The sequence below is a fragment of the Mirounga angustirostris genome, unplaced genomic scaffold (genome assembly GCF_029215605.1).
Source record: "Mirounga angustirostris isolate CCGP_5_RB_7025 unplaced genomic scaffold, mMirAng1.0.hap1 SCAF_8, whole genome shotgun sequence".
NCBI classification, from domain to species: Eukaryota; Metazoa; Chordata; class Mammalia; order Carnivora; family Phocidae; genus Mirounga; species Mirounga angustirostris.
Genome location: NW_026991716.1, coordinates 96,301,099 through 96,316,307, shown reverse-complemented (window position 1 = coordinate 96,316,307; position 15,209 = coordinate 96,301,099). Strand labels below are relative to the sequence as shown.

Genomic DNA, 15,209 nt, shown 5'->3' with positions numbered 1-15,209 from the left:
AGACTGTCTTTTTGGCAGATGAGATAAAAATTAGTTTTACATAAGTGCGCTATTGGTATTAAAGCTTAATTTTAAAATCCTTGTAATAGGAATTCAATTTTTAGCCACCCTGACTACACAAGATTCCTTCTCTCTCTTTCCCTTCCATCTCTCTCCCTCTGGCCTTCTATGTCCACAGTTTGTCCTTCATTTTCTTCTTTCCCATTCTAAAATAACCAGCTTTATTTTAGAACAAAATCACTTTCATTTCCCTCAACAAAAATGCATTTCCATATCTCATGCCTTTTCTAACCAAAAAAGAAAAAAAAAAAGGAAAAAAACAAAATAAAACAAAACACTACACATCTGGGTGCCTGGGTGGCTCAGTCATCAAGCGTCTGCCTTCAGCTCAGGTCATGGTCCCAGGGTCCTGGGATCGAGTCCATGTCAGGCTCCCTGCTCAGTGGGAAGCCTGTTTCTCCCTCTCCCGCTCCCCCTGCTTATGTTCCCTCTCTCGCTGTCTCTCTATCAAAAAATAGATTAAATCTTTAAAAAATTTTAAAAACCCTACACATCCTACTTTTCTTACATACAGAATTGTTTTCTGTATAATTTCTAGTAGTTTTAATTATATATATTAGAATTCTTAACCCTTAGAAAACTTAATTTCTAGCGAAAACTAAGAAGTAGAAATTGTGAACTGTTACACAGCATTGTTTAGATTGGCAAATTTATGAATACATTTCATGATATCTAGAAACATACATTTCCTCATAGTATTTTTTTAATGTGGCACAACACATGTTTAGTAAGAGGCCCAAATATCTTTATTTCCTCTGTAGTAAAAGGTCAAATGTAGGTAAACTTAGACTTGTTTAGCAATTAATGTTTCAGTATTTTTATCTTATTTGGAAATGATGAAGACATTCAATGAATTCCCATCATTTAATTTAACTTAGCAAAATTCTAAGGATGGAAGTTACCAAAGGTCTGGGAAACTATTTTGGGGGCGGGGAGAGGGAGGGCGGACAGACTATTTTTAAGTAGACATAACATAATGATTGCTGAAAAGCTCACTTATCCTACTTACATCTATCGAAATTATTTGCTCCCAACAACTAGGCTTAGACCACCCATGAAAACTTCATTAGACTCTAGACGATGTCAGTCATCATACCAAGCTACTTTTCTTGCTGACAAATTTTGTAATAGATAACATGAATTTATTTGACTAGTAAACCCAGGTAGGATAAAAGCTGTTATCTGCATAATACTTAATGCTGACAACCCTGAAGACATACCTATTTCAATTAAACCAAACTGAAAGCAGCTTTTATTTACCAAAGATTATGCCAGATCACATGAACTCAAAAAACATTTGGGTTAGTTTCCATATTTTTGAGCTTTAGAAATAATTCGTAAGTGCTTATTTTTAAGCCAATTCAATAGAGTTCTTTTACTAATTAATTTTGGCAATTCCATCCAGAGTTAGAAGGAAAAAGAAAATCACATACATAACTTACATCCACAGACATACGTAAATATGCAGATGCAGATAGAGACCCTATAAGTTTCCATTTCAAAATTTTAGCCATGGGTCAGGTACAATATAAAATTCACTAGTTTATAAATAACAGTTGAATCCAAACTGCTTCTAACAGAGGAACAAGTTAAGGTTACCCACTCCAATGACTAAAGTTTTTTACTATTTGTGGAGACTTTTAAGATTTGTATTTGCCCTTGACAATCTTAGGAAGGCTGTGGACTAGAGTTTGGAAAAGAGAGTTTTCATAGCAATTTCTATTTTAAAAGGCCTCTTACTTCTGCCCCTTTTTTCCTTTGACCTCAGGCAGAGTTTTAGTTACCTCCTGGGGTGTTTACATTACCAAGACAAGGTAAGATTTACATCTTCAAGGGACAGAGAAAGAATGTAAGTTTTCTCCTAGGAGTTCCAGTGCCTTTTGGATGGCTTCAGCAGTCCCCACAAAATGTAGTAACACCACCCTGTAATTAGGGGGTGCCCTGTAAAAACAATTCTCAGGGTCAAGTGGGGCCTCTTCAGGTTAGAAATGAAGAAGGGGTATTTTGGGTCACTGTGGTCATGGAAATGATGAACCCATTGGACCATGACAATTTTGTGCAGCAGGAGATGGGCTTCCTCCGTGAACCTTAGCAGTGATCACTGTGATGGAAGGATGGGTACAGCGCCAGGTAGTGTATATCCAAGTGAGGAGAGGGAGGGCTTGGATATGAGTATCAGTGGCTCTAGGGGCCTTTGTCTTCCCAATTCCCGCTTCCTCCTCAGGAGAGCCCTCGATAACCCTGTCAGCTCTTCCCATGGGGGCAGGGATACCTCGTGAGGCATGCTGGTAGGGGAAAGCCGTTCAGTGGAAAGCCAAGGGGGCTCAGGATCTGTGGTATCTCGGAAGGAATGAGCATATAGCCCGGATGGATCTCTGAGAAAGTTACGGATTTTAGGGTCTTTAGATGCTGGCCAGTTAATGCATTTTGGCCACTGTGAGGAATTTAGAGCCTGTTCCAAACAAACAAGAAAATCCACAATAGCCAATTAGCTCTCTTCTCTCCTTCCTACTGCATAAAATTTTTAAGAAAGGTTTGAATTTCACTAGGTTTTTTATCTCAGTTTCTACTTGTTTTTCTCCTGTTACCTTAATCTTATGTGCTGTTACCAGAAAATGGGGGATGACATTACTGTCAGCCCTCTTCATAGGTGGCTGCTTTCTTTTCCAAGGTGTCCCAGGAGACTTCTCCAGGATGGGAGTCTGCCTTCAGTAGTGTGATATGCACAGGGTGGTTGGGAAAAGTCCCCAGGCCTCTGGGGCATAAACCAGAGTCTTGGCATGTTGGTGTACATGACATTGAATAATAACCAGGAAGCATCCATGGGCTTTTGCAGTTATCAAGGAGCTGGTGTGCCTCCTCAAGGTTCTTAGGAGGTGCTGGCACCAGATGTTTAGGACATTTATATCTGTTCATTAATTTTTTAGCAACACCACACCAAGCAATTAAGCCCACAATATCTCATTGGGTCAGGGGACAAAGAGCAACAGTAGTGAATGAAGTGGTGACACAGAGACGGTAGGCCTCTGATGTATTTTCCCTCTTGTGGTGACATTGGCTTCCATTTGCAAGGCTATTTCATTTTTCTGGGTTAGGACATGTAGTCTGGGCACAACCCACCGACTCGGTGGTAACAGGCAGAGGTCTCCCATCCTCTTCACCTACAGGAATCTTTTCCCTGTGCCTTTAGCCCAGTGCCCTCCTTGGGCAGTGACAACAGCCTTGCAATCTAATCCACCCTGCATAACTCTCCTTAGTGTGGAGGACCCTTATGCACATTAATAGTCCATTCAAGTCTTTATAACTAGCGGTCTCATCATCTTGTTGGCCTTAATCACACTGCTCTGGGGAGATTGTGGGATTATTATGGCAGGCCTGACCTTTTGCACTGGATACTGTAGGCAGTATGTGAAAGTGTATAGCGGCACGACAGACCCCCAGCTTGCGTGCTTCTTTCTCAGATGGTGTTACCCCCCTGACTTTGGTGGTTAGTAAGCACGTTGCAGGTAAAGGCATTTCCCGCGGTTAATTGCAAGGGCAATCATGCAAGGCCAGTTGTGTGTTGGTCTCAGCCTGTCAATCACCAGTGTTGCGGCTAGAGTGGTCCTTGTGGTTCTGATCATTGCAAGATGCCCTTCAGCAATAACTGTCAGGAAACGTTGAAAAAAAAAAATAAAGTTTTATTACTAAGAGGACCTGGAAACTACACGGCACACTGGGGGCCACACAGCAAGGTCATGGGTAGAAAGAGAAAGCACAGTGAGTGCAGGGACCTGGGGTTCTGCTTTTATTGGGGGTGAAGTTGGGAGTCTAAGGTTTCACCTCACTCTTTATTGGTGAGTTTAAAATGTAAAAGCAGGAATTTAAAGCCTAGGAAAAAACAAGTGGCCCAAATGGTCAGTTATCAAGATCAACCAAGATCTCTAAAACAAAGGAACCTCAACGGAGGGAGGCGGCCTGGCTCTGTATCTAGTCGTGTGGCTGGCAACGTGTCTGTTGGAAATAGCCGTCTTTGAAGTGAATGCCTCTTTGAAGCGGATGCAATCAAATCTTAAATCAGGCATTTGCATTATAAAAAACAAACAAACAACAAAAAAAGAAGAACAAAAAACAACTATCAGGGCTTACACTACACCCACATTATTTTCCAGTTACACTTCCATAAAGACAGATTCATTCTTTTAACAGATATTTATTGAGCATTTACTATGTTCAGGGAATATACCCATAATATGGGAAGGAGGTAAAAAGGGGGAAAAATCCCAACCACTCATGGATCTTACTTGGGGTGAGGGCAAAGAGACTGTAAACAACAATTAAGTGAAAACATAGTATTTCACCACATGAAGAGAAGTGAAAAATAAATAGAGCAGGGGAGGTAGGGGGAGTTATCATTTCCAAGAATGGGCAGGAAAGACCTTATTGAGAAGGTGATGTTAGAGGAAAGATCAAAGGAAGGAAGGGAACAATCTATGTGAGAATCTGGTACAAGTGGTATATAGCATTGTTGTGGCTGGTGCAGCAAGAGCCCAGGGGGAGAAGCAGGTGGAGTGCAAGTGATAAAGGGAGGAGGAGGGCCGGGAGGACCAAACAGGACCTTACAACACCTTTGTAAGGACTCCAGCTTTTATACTCCCTGAGGTGTGAAGCCTGGGGAGGGTTTTGAGCAAAGGAGTGATAAGATCTCCTTGGATTTCCGCAGAAGCATGCTGGCTGTTGAGATGAGTACAGACCAAAGGGGAGCAGAGGCTGAAAGAAGGTGGCCAGTTAGGAGGCTCCTACAAGAATCCAAGAGAGAGCTGATGACTGTTCCCACTTAAGTGGTAGTCCTTTAGATGAATGGGAGTGATCCAGGAGAGAGGGTGGGAATGATGACGCAGGGGAGAGGGGAGAGTTGCTGATTCACTATCCTTGAGCAGGGGAAGGGATGGGATCTGGTGCACAAGCCACAGAGAAGTGGAGCTGGGAAGGTCTCATTTGGAGCAAGAAACAGGAAGGCAGGCAGACAACATGGGCACAGATGCCGGTAGGTGACTGTGGACCCAGCGGTGTGGTCCGTGAAAGTTCTTTTCCGATTACTCCTACTTCTCAGGGAAAGAGGAAGCAAGGGTGATCAGGATAGTGGGGCAGGAGGTATTGGTGGCTAGATGAGGAGAAGGTATAAATCAGTGGATTAGGAGAGTAAGAAAATGAAGTTTGGATTTGCCGTGGTTGGTCTTTTCAACCCAACAGACATTTGGAACAGTTCTCTAAACATCTTGCTCCTAAATCTATGGACATGAAGAAGGCATCATTTTGAAGCCAAGTAATTATCAATGGCTATCCATCTTTATTATGCCTATTCTCTGGAGAGAGAGGGAAAATTCTGCCCTCTAGTAAGGGTAGACCTGCCTCAGAAATGCATAGCTCAATGTGAACGGAATGTTGGCAGATCTGTAGCTTTCTTGTACTTTCGCAGAAACTAGATTGCATTTGTTTGAATTCCTTCTTTATTACCAGACTCCTTTCAAAAGAGAATCAGCACATTATGAACGTAAATGCACTTATCATTGTATTTCCCATTTCCCCTAAAATTATAACTGAAGTAAACACTTCAAGGAGAAATTAATGTCATAGAGGGGAAAATACTTGTTTAAAGGGTTGGATGATTAGAAATTTTTTCAAAAAGGCTGTGAAACTCTCTAATGACCACCTGATATCGGAGGCTTAGAAAGAAATGAGTGGTGATTTTTTCACGGCCTGCAAATAGCATCTAATAATTCATCTCAAATAAATAAGGGTGTAAGTTGTATCATAAATATACTATGCATCAAAATTATAGATCTAGAAAACCTATGATAAGGTGAGAAGAAGACTAATTATCATTTCATATTTCTTCTATTGATGCAACTCAGAAAAAGAGAAAAGCAATCTTGGAGTTTCATGAGACATGAGCAGTGTGTTGATTCTCCTAAAACATCTTATTCTCCTAAAACTCTGTATTTGAAGGGGGGAAAAATCATACTTAAATTACATTATTGGACTACACTTACATGTATATATTTTTCCAGAATCTAAATCTTTTGTAACTGTCTCATCATCCCTAGTCCTTCCATTAGGGGATATTCCAAGACAGGGATTGCCCGCATCCCACAACATGGGGATCCAAAGGACATGTATCTTTATAACAGACATATTTTTAACAGGGAAATTATGAGTTTTCCTTTTGTGTGTGGAGGGGATAGCAGATTATTATTTTTAAAAATTAGGCCACTTCTTGGGGTGCCTGGGTGGCTCAGTAGTTGAGCATCTGCCTTCGCCCCAGGTCATGATCCCAGGGTCCTGGGATCGAGCCCCGCATCGGGCTCCGTGGGAGGCCTGCTTCTCCCTCTCCCACTCCCCCTGCTTGTGTTCCCTCTCTCATTCTCTCTGTCAAATAAATAAATAAAATCTTTAAAAAAAAATTAGGCCACTTCCTATAAATAATTACTGCTCATGTTGGGGAATGAGATGTTTAAAAAATCGTTGTGAATAGGGGCACCTGGGTGGCTCAGTCAGTTAAGTGTCTAACTCTTGGTTTCGGCTCAGGTCATGATCTCTGGGTCGTGAGATTGAGTTCCCAGTTGAGCCCCACGCTGAGCCTGTGTGGAGCCCACAATGAGCCCCATGCTCAGCCGGGAGTCTGCTTGAGATTCTCTCCCTCTGCCCCTCTCCACACCCGCCCCCCTTAAAATAAATAAATAAATAAATATTTTAAAAAGATCATTAGGAATATGCAAAGCCAACTGAAGAGTCAGTATACTCTACTTTTTGGTATGAATGAAGCAAAATCAATGAAACAAACTCACTGCTTGCTAGCAAACATTTAAGGTTCTAGAAATGCTGTTCCAACTATTCTTAAAGACAGAGGAAAGCAGTTATAATTCTTACACAGAACTATTTATTCTGCTTAGTCCAAGTTTTAGTTTTGAATGTCTTTAGGCAGTTTTTCACTCTTGGGCAAGGCCCATCCGGCCATTCTCAGGTAGGTTTGACTTTTTCCAGATGGGCAATTTAAAAAATATTGGTTGAAAATGAATAATACAAATGTTCAGATTAGATCCAACCCATGATCACATGGGCCGTTGGGTCTGTGCATGTAATGAAGGATAGGTTAAGAATGCATACCAAAGCAACCTGGATTCCTTTAATACTGTATTATAAATGGTAGAAACATTATGGCAGGAGGGCAGGGGGGAGACCCAGATTTTAACTAAAAAAAACTGTAAAGGGTTGTTTATGTTTTCAGCCTATACTACCTCTTGGAGTAACAAGAATTTTCGTAATTCACTGAAAAGCTTTATTATTTATCCTAAATTTGTCTTTTCATTCCCTCACAGAAAGGAAATGTAACTCCAATAAGAACAAATTTCAGTTGTGATGTCTCTGGTGTTAAAGATATTCTTTTTTTTTTTTTAAAGATTTATTTATTTATTTGAGAGAGCGAGAATGATAGAGAGAGAGTACATGAGAGGGGGGAGGGTTAGAGGGAGAAGCAGGCTCCCTGCTGAGCAGGGAGCCCGATGCAGGACTCGATCCAGGGACTCCAGGATCATGACCTGAGCCGAAGGCAGTCGCTTAACCAACTGAGCCACCCAGGCGCCCAAGATATTCTTGATAAATAAATTTAAAAAATAATCACTAAAATGAGCTTTTTGATTTATTCATAGATTTTAATCACCTCAGCACTTCTTGCCCCTCATTTGCACACATAATTGAAGGCTGATGGTGCTTCTGCCAAACTCCAGATTTCACTCTGCTGCCATCAACCATGTTCAAAGTTTCAAAGTTTCAAAGTTTCTCAGGTCTAAGCGTCTTTGCTTTCTGAAAAGTGTCTTTTGTGTGAGGGAGGAGGGGACAGCATGCCTTGCATTGCATTGATTACTTAAAAAACAGCTAATCTTAAAGCCTTATTTGCATCGTTAATACCAAACAGAAGCTATAAAACCTGGGGAAACTGAGAGCCGGCCCAGTAAGCCCTCATGTGTGGAGCTCATCTGATTCTTCTCAGGAAAATGGAGTCTGTGTTGGCCTCTGCCTCCATCAACCTGTGAGTCCTCCATCAACCTGCCTCCTGGGGTCCTCTGACAGACCACTGCTATCATCCTTAGCTTCTTCAGGGGAGGCTCCCCACTGCAGTCACTTAACTGTCATGTCAGTACCTATTCAGCATTTACAGATATGAAGTACTGAATCCATCTTTGTCAAATTGATAAATAATTTCGCAAGACAAGGGGTTCCAACTTGATGACCTCAAAATTTCCCACCTGGTCTAAAATTTTGATTTGTATTTGTCTCAACCTCTACCTATAGATTTTCAGAATTCCTACAAATGTTTATGTGTATATACAAAAGTTGCCAGTTTGGCCATTAATGGGGTATTAATCCTTTTCCTGCATTATATTGGTGATTTAAGACCCAGAGTGAAGTAAAATCCTGTTAATGGTTTTTCTAGATCAGTACTATCCAATAAAAATATAATACAAGCCAAAAAATGCAAACCACAAATGTGATTTAAAATTTTCTAGTAGCCACATTAAAATGGTAAAAAGAAACATGTGAAATTAATTTTAATGATATAGGTTCTTTAACATCATATGTTCAAAAAATCATTTCAACATATACTTAATATAATTGTTAAGATGTTTTACATTCTTTGTGTGTGTGTGTTAAGTCTTCAAAAGCCAGTGTGTATTTTACATTTGTACATCTCAATTCTGACTAGCCACATTCCAAATACTTAAGAGCCACATGTGGCTTAGTGGCTGCTTTCTTGACAGCAGTAGTTTTAGAGCCCTGATACTCAAAGTCCTCCGTGGACCAGGAGCGTTGGGATCATGTGGGAGCTTGTTAGAAATGCAAATTCTTGGAATGAGAATCTGCATCTCAACAAGCACTGCAGGTGATTTGTAAGGACTTTCAGAAGCACTATTCTAGAGGGTGGTATCCAAATTCTTTTTTCAGTGAAACTTAGTTTTGAATATTCTTATAATTTACACATTTCTAATTTGTATACATTTTTTATGAGTCGCTATGCTTCCAGGTCTCCCCATTTTAAAAAGTAACTTGTTTTTTTTTTCTAGTTATAATAGCATAACTTGTTTATACTGAAAAATTAGAAACTAGAAATAAGACAAAAGAAAACAAAAACCACTTGTCATCCCATCAACCAGAGATAACTATTATTAACATTTTGGGTGTTTACCCTTCCAGTATTTAAAATGTTGTTTATTTCTTAACATAATATATAAATAAATTCTTTGAAAAAAATTCATACAGTAACATAAAATAAGGTACCTTTAACTACTTCCTGAAATGTGGTCCCGCCCTGATCCACTCATCAGGTGAAGAACATTTGAGTTGTTTCCAAATTTTGGCAATTATGAGTAGAGTTGCTATAAACATTGACTTCCAGGTTTTTGGGTAAATACACAGGAGTGGGATTGCTATTAGAAAACATCTTTTTTTAATGCTGCATTGTACTTCAGGACTTGAATATATATGAAGATATATTTATTCATTCAATCAACAAATATTAAATATTTATACTATGTTAGGCAATAAGAATATAGTGAACGTAGTATTGGTCGGTGTTGGACCCAATCCTCCTAGAATTTGTTTTTAATCGAAATCCTATTAATAGACATTGAAGTTATTTCCAATTTCCCTATCATAAACAATGTTTTAAAATTTCAGTTCAGTCATTACTGATCATCTGCTATCTGCCCAAAATTTTCCTAGGAGTTTTCAAGGAAAATAATGAGCAACTAGGCAATAGCCTTGGTTGGGAAAGTCACCTAACTCTAACCACTGAGCTCTAGCACTGGTTAAAGTTGGGGTGGGGGAGGGGAGGGGAGACTCTCGCCCTAGGCAGGTGTTGCAGATTAATTCTAGGTTAATGTAGAGAACCTGGGATTATCCTTCATTTTCCTAGGCCAGTGGTTTTCAAACTTTAGTGTACATCAGGACCACCTGGATGGTTGTGAAAACACATATTCCTGGATCCCACTTCTGATTCAGGGGGGGCTCAATCATTTGCATCTTTAACAAGTTCCCAGGTGAGGCTAATGCTGCTGGTCCCAGAAACATACCTTGAGAACAGCCCTCTGCTGTTTCTGGGGAGTTTCTTACTCTGATATCTAAAATTTGGATTCTCCTTCATCAGCAGTTAGGAATTCAGGGATCTAGAAGTAGCCATCCTTGAAGTTACTGGAGAAGTTATTGATGCAGAAGAAACTTTCTTGGGCAGAAGAAACTTTCCTGCGCCTCGAAGCTCCTCGCTAAGATCACCAGACAACTCCAGTTCCTCGCAGTTTATTTCTATTCCTCTTGAGCTACTACCTTCATGCAGGCTCTTCCCCGACTTGCACTGGTTGGCAGGGGATCTTGGCCTCTGGCACTCTCAGCACCACCGGTAGGCAGGGAGGGGCTTCCCTCATACTTGAAGAGTTCTTCTGGAACAATACCTTAATATCAAGTCCAGAGTTTCCTCATCTGGGTTAGAGAGGACTGGGTTTCTAGCTGCAGGAGCCTTGTGAAAGCAGCAGGCCACTCTCCTGAGACTTCAGAAGGGCTGGGAGGGGATAGGCTTACCCTGGACTTGTGTGTGTATGTGTGTGTATGGGGGGGCAGGGAGTGGATCTTGAGAAAATGAGCTAACTCTGGGAGTTGTGAGGGCCAGGTCCCCTAGGCAGAGGAGCCAGAGTTCTTAAAACTGCTGGTGAGTTTAAGAGAAGCCTTCTTGGTTTTCTCTCCTTAGCTAGTTTAGCGGGTGGGTTTAAATAAGTGATCTGTAGTTCATCCCCCTTATAGCAGGTTGAATGTAGTTTTACCATTCACTAGCTCCATCACTAAGGTTCTTAGCAAACTTCCTCATCTGTAAAATGACAATACCCCCATTCTTAGGGTTACTGTAGGGATTAATACAGTAACATGTAAGTTACCTCATTACTACAGTACTTAACACACAGTAGGCCCTTTATCTGATGGGAGCATGGGTCAGGAGTGAAGCTATGGTAGATCACGCTGTGGGACCTTCGGTGGACTCATCACAAAGTATGCCTGGTTCTTTTTGTACTTAGGAGTACTGGCATTACTCCCTCTGGAAAACGAGGCTAGCCTGCTTTGGGGGCCTGCCGTCAAGCATTCACAAGCATACACATGGAACCTAACTTAGCTGAGAGGGTAACAGTCACACCACACTAGCATTTAAAGACTTTACAGGATCAAGGATGGCCATTCACAGATGGGACTTTTAGAACTAGAAGAAATAGGGCTGATTCATTTCAACCATTCATTTTACTACCTTGGGAGGTTAAGCGACTGTCTCAGGCTCAGAAAGCATTGCAATGTTTGGAGTTCCTAGCTCTGAGCTGACCTTGTTTTCAGCTATTCCATGCTTTCTGGATCTTGACCCTGTTGCTCTACCCGTAAAGCACTTGCTCTAGTTCCCATTTTATTTCAGATTGCATACAGAATGAAAACGAGAAGTTGATGAGCACAGTTCTATGGCTCCAAGTTTTTGCTTAGAGAAGGGTTTTGGAAAAATAAGAATTTAAGGTCAATTTGGAACAGTGTGAGTATAGGGTGGCATGACAAAAGCATCAGAACCCATCTTTCTGCTTTGTCATTCCCAGATACTCTAAAAGCTTAATACTACTTAGAGGTTCACTATAAACATTATTGCATCCGTCTGATTTTAGCTTATTGGCAATTTAATACTTATGTTTATTTTCTAATTTTCTGTTTTAGTAGTCAGGAATCTTTTCTTGTTGTCTTAGGCATATCTCAGCAGTGAAAATAATTTTCCCCTGTGTCAGAAACTTAAAGAAAAAAATCAGAAGCCTAATTTAAAAGTCTGTAAAATGTAAACTTCAGATATGACACGGTATTTGTTTTACAAAGGAAGGTTTCTTTTTTATTTTTTTAAGCAAGTGTTTTTTATTTATTTTTAGAGGATGTGTGCTCCGTGTGGGGGGGGGGAGAGGGAGAGGGAGAGGGAGAGAGAGAATCCCAGGCAGACTCCCCACTTAGGGCAGAGCCCAACATGGGGCTTGATCACATGACCCTGAGATCATGACCTGAGCTAAAATCAAGAATCGGAAGTTGACCAACTGAGCCACCCAGGCACCCCTCTTTTTTTTAATAGGCGTTAAAAAAAACCCCAAAAACTCCACTAGCTGAAGAAAAGGTAAATAATTTCAGAATGGTGTGTACAGAGTGCACTCCCATCCCCCCACCCTCCTACTGTCTTCTCAGAGTTCCCACTGGTTTTTCTGAGAGAATCAAGAGCCCATCATGGAAATGAATCTCCATCACCAGAGCTTGACTCCCCACTTTCCTATCCCCCATACTTAGTAGAAGAGAAGATGGGTGGCAGTTGTTCCGTAGTATTCCAATTGTAAAGGAAGCATTTTCTCATTGAAATGATGTTAAAAGAGATGTATGGGTTTCCCTTAATGTGAATTAGACAAATTTCTGAGAGTTGGCCTGAAAAGCAAATAGCCATTTTAAGATTATTTCTATGAGAATCATATTTGTAGGTCCAAAAATTGGCTGACCATCAACAAACATTTGAAATACAGTCTGTCATAGGTTGGGAAATGGTGGGATATTTTTAAAAATTTGATTTATACAGATTCTTTCAAGTGTGTATTAAGCCACAACCATTCCTGGAGTTCCTGAACATCTGTTGTATTAATAAATGTAGCACTTATACTAATATATCACTTAAAGCTCAAATATAACTTGGGGGCTCATCATACTATTTGTTCTATTTTTGTATGTGTTCAAAATTTTTATAATAAAAAGATTAAAAAAAACCCCTTCAGATGTAAATTTCAAAATTCCCAAAGGATTAACCTAGGGGAAAACTGGGAGGCAATATAAAAACCCTTAATAAGAAGTAAAAACTTGAATTTTAAAAAAAAATTATTTTTTTTAAAAAGTTTAATTTTTTTTAAAGTTTAATTTTTAATTGCAACCATTATATAGACAGCAAACCAGCCATCAAAATGTTGAAAACATTTCAAATAATGGACCTATTTTAAAGCCTCCAAAATCTCACGTCACTGTTGTTTGTAATTAAGAATATCTTTTAAATGCCTACGTTAGGACATTTTTAAAAATCCACTGCAATTAATATAAAAAAGGAAAATTAAATTCAGATTTTAGCATCTCTTTTAACCACATTTATCTCTTTAAAATGTAGCTTAATACAAATCTATTAGACTTCCTAAGATATAATTAAATTCAGAGTTAAAACATTTACTCTTTAGATATCTATAGTTAACCAATAAATTTTCTGTAATATCCTTTCATATCTTTTATAAACAAAATATTTTAAAGACGTACAATGGCATGATGTAAAAGAGCAATAATTATAGTAGACAAAATAATAAATGAAATATGATATGCCTTCTGCTATATACCTATGAGTTTTACAGAATAATCATTACCACAGATGTCCTTAGAGAACAAAAGAGAATGAGAAAGTATACAGGTTGAGGAAGGCGTGGAAGATATTTTCTGTTATCTTCTACTATGTGGTCTCTCACTGCACTATTCTTTAAATAAAAAAAGGGCTCCACAAGGGCAGGTCCTGTTTCAAATTCCCCTTACCCTTCTGACTAGAGAATAATGTGTTTGTGTAGGATATGATTACACCAGACAAGGCTGCGAACACATGTGACTTACTCAATGATTCTATTCTGCTTCCTTTTAAAGATAAAGAATGCATTTAAGTCGATTGTGTATGAGACTCTAGTAATTCCTTGGAAGACTCCATTCGAACAGAGAATAATATTACCCTATTTTCAAACATTAAGAACATAGCCATTTCTGGGGTTTTCATTTTCTTTCCAGAAACTATGAATTAATACTTTCATTTATTTTGAAAGAGAAAAATATGACACATGTAATTACTTCAAAATAGTTTTAATTTTTCTTTGGATAAACAAAACATCCCCATAAAATATTTACTTTAAAAAATGTTTATATACAAATAACTGTATAAGATAGAAAAAACGACTAAAAACACACAACCACCAACACAACCGCTCCTAACAGTAGGCCAGGTCAGGGTGCAGATCTCATGAAAACAAGCTGCTTACATTCCCAGAACCACAATCCTCTGGGTGGAATCTTGTCCTGTTTAACTCACTGGGTGGCGGAGCCCAGAGGAATTAACTCAAACTATGAAAATCCCAAAGCATGGTCACCTATGGGGAAATGAGGAGACAGATATGACTTGAGCATGGTAATTATTTTCTTGTAGTAAAAGTAAAGAAAACAACCTTACATGGTAAAGGTTTTGTGGGCTCCAACATCAACAGGTAGCTGATTGTACATATATTTACCAAACATAGCATTTGTTAGCTATGGTGGAAAACATACTATGTGTGCTTGCCATTTTGCTTTAAAATAATATTCTCCAGAGCACTCCCATTTATTGATTATAGATGCATGTAAGTGGTATTTAAAATAATAAAACATTACCAACATTTGAGGGTTTACTGTGTATCAGACATACTGTTCTAAGTACTTCATATGGTTTGTTTCACCTAATCCCCACAATAACCCTATGAGGTAAGAACTATTATTATTCCTACTTAACAAAGAGCTTAAGGCATAGGGAAGTTAAAGATCACACAAATAGAAAGCAGAACCAGGTGCCTTGTCTGCAGAGCTCTTGCTTTTAATTTAGCTCCAGTGCTATAATGTGAAATTGGATTTTAAACCCCATTATCACACAGAACTATTCTAAGATTGTAGATTCCGTTTCTTTGTGAACTTCCACCTCTTAATACCATTCTGACTCACTGTTTACCTTCTGCCTCCCGATTCACCTTCTGGTTTCACCTGCCTCCCTATACAACCTGGACCCCCAGTCATTTCAATTATACCCCAATTATACTCCTGCCCTGACCTCTCCTACTGAAGTCAAACCAAGGTGGTCGCCTGCACCAGCAATCTCTGTTACTACTACTGCTTCCCAGCAGTGAAACATCACAGCTGATTTAATCCAAGAAAAAGTCATGCTTCCTGTTGTGAAGAGGCCTTCACTGCTGCTCAGCAATCCTTTCTTTGACACTTCGCAGCATCCATAGCAGCTGTTCCCAACTTCTTCCAGG

At 39.5% G+C, this 15,209-nt stretch overlaps 1 protein-coding gene and 1 long non-coding RNA gene across 3 annotated transcripts in view; both read right to left on the bottom strand.

The window, feature by feature from the left end:
• Window positions 1-15,209, bottom strand: part of LOC135365601 (uncharacterized) — an 81,418-nt gene that overhangs the window by 47,643 nt on the left and 18,566 nt on the right. Inside the window, exon 2 of one of the 2 annotated variants that reach the window (XR_010413735.1) lies at window positions 3,454-15,209. This exon is cut by the window's right edge and continues 14,155 nt beyond it. The exons of the other annotated variant lie outside the window; for it this stretch is intronic. The gene's annotated coding sequence lies outside the window, so the exon portion shown is untranslated. Of the gene's footprint in view, window positions 1-3,453 lie in introns of those variants that run through there. 2 annotated transcript variants of the gene reach the window in all.
• The window catches only part of LOC135365602 (uncharacterized), a 32,854-nt gene that overhangs the window by 15,466 nt on the left and 2,179 nt on the right, over window positions 1-15,209 (bottom strand). The window contains exon 2 of the long non-coding RNA XR_010413736.1: window positions 1-14,297. This exon is cut by the window's left edge and continues 15,466 nt beyond it. This is a non-coding gene — a long non-coding RNA (uncharacterized LOC135365602). The remainder of the gene's footprint in view (window positions 14,298-15,209) is intronic.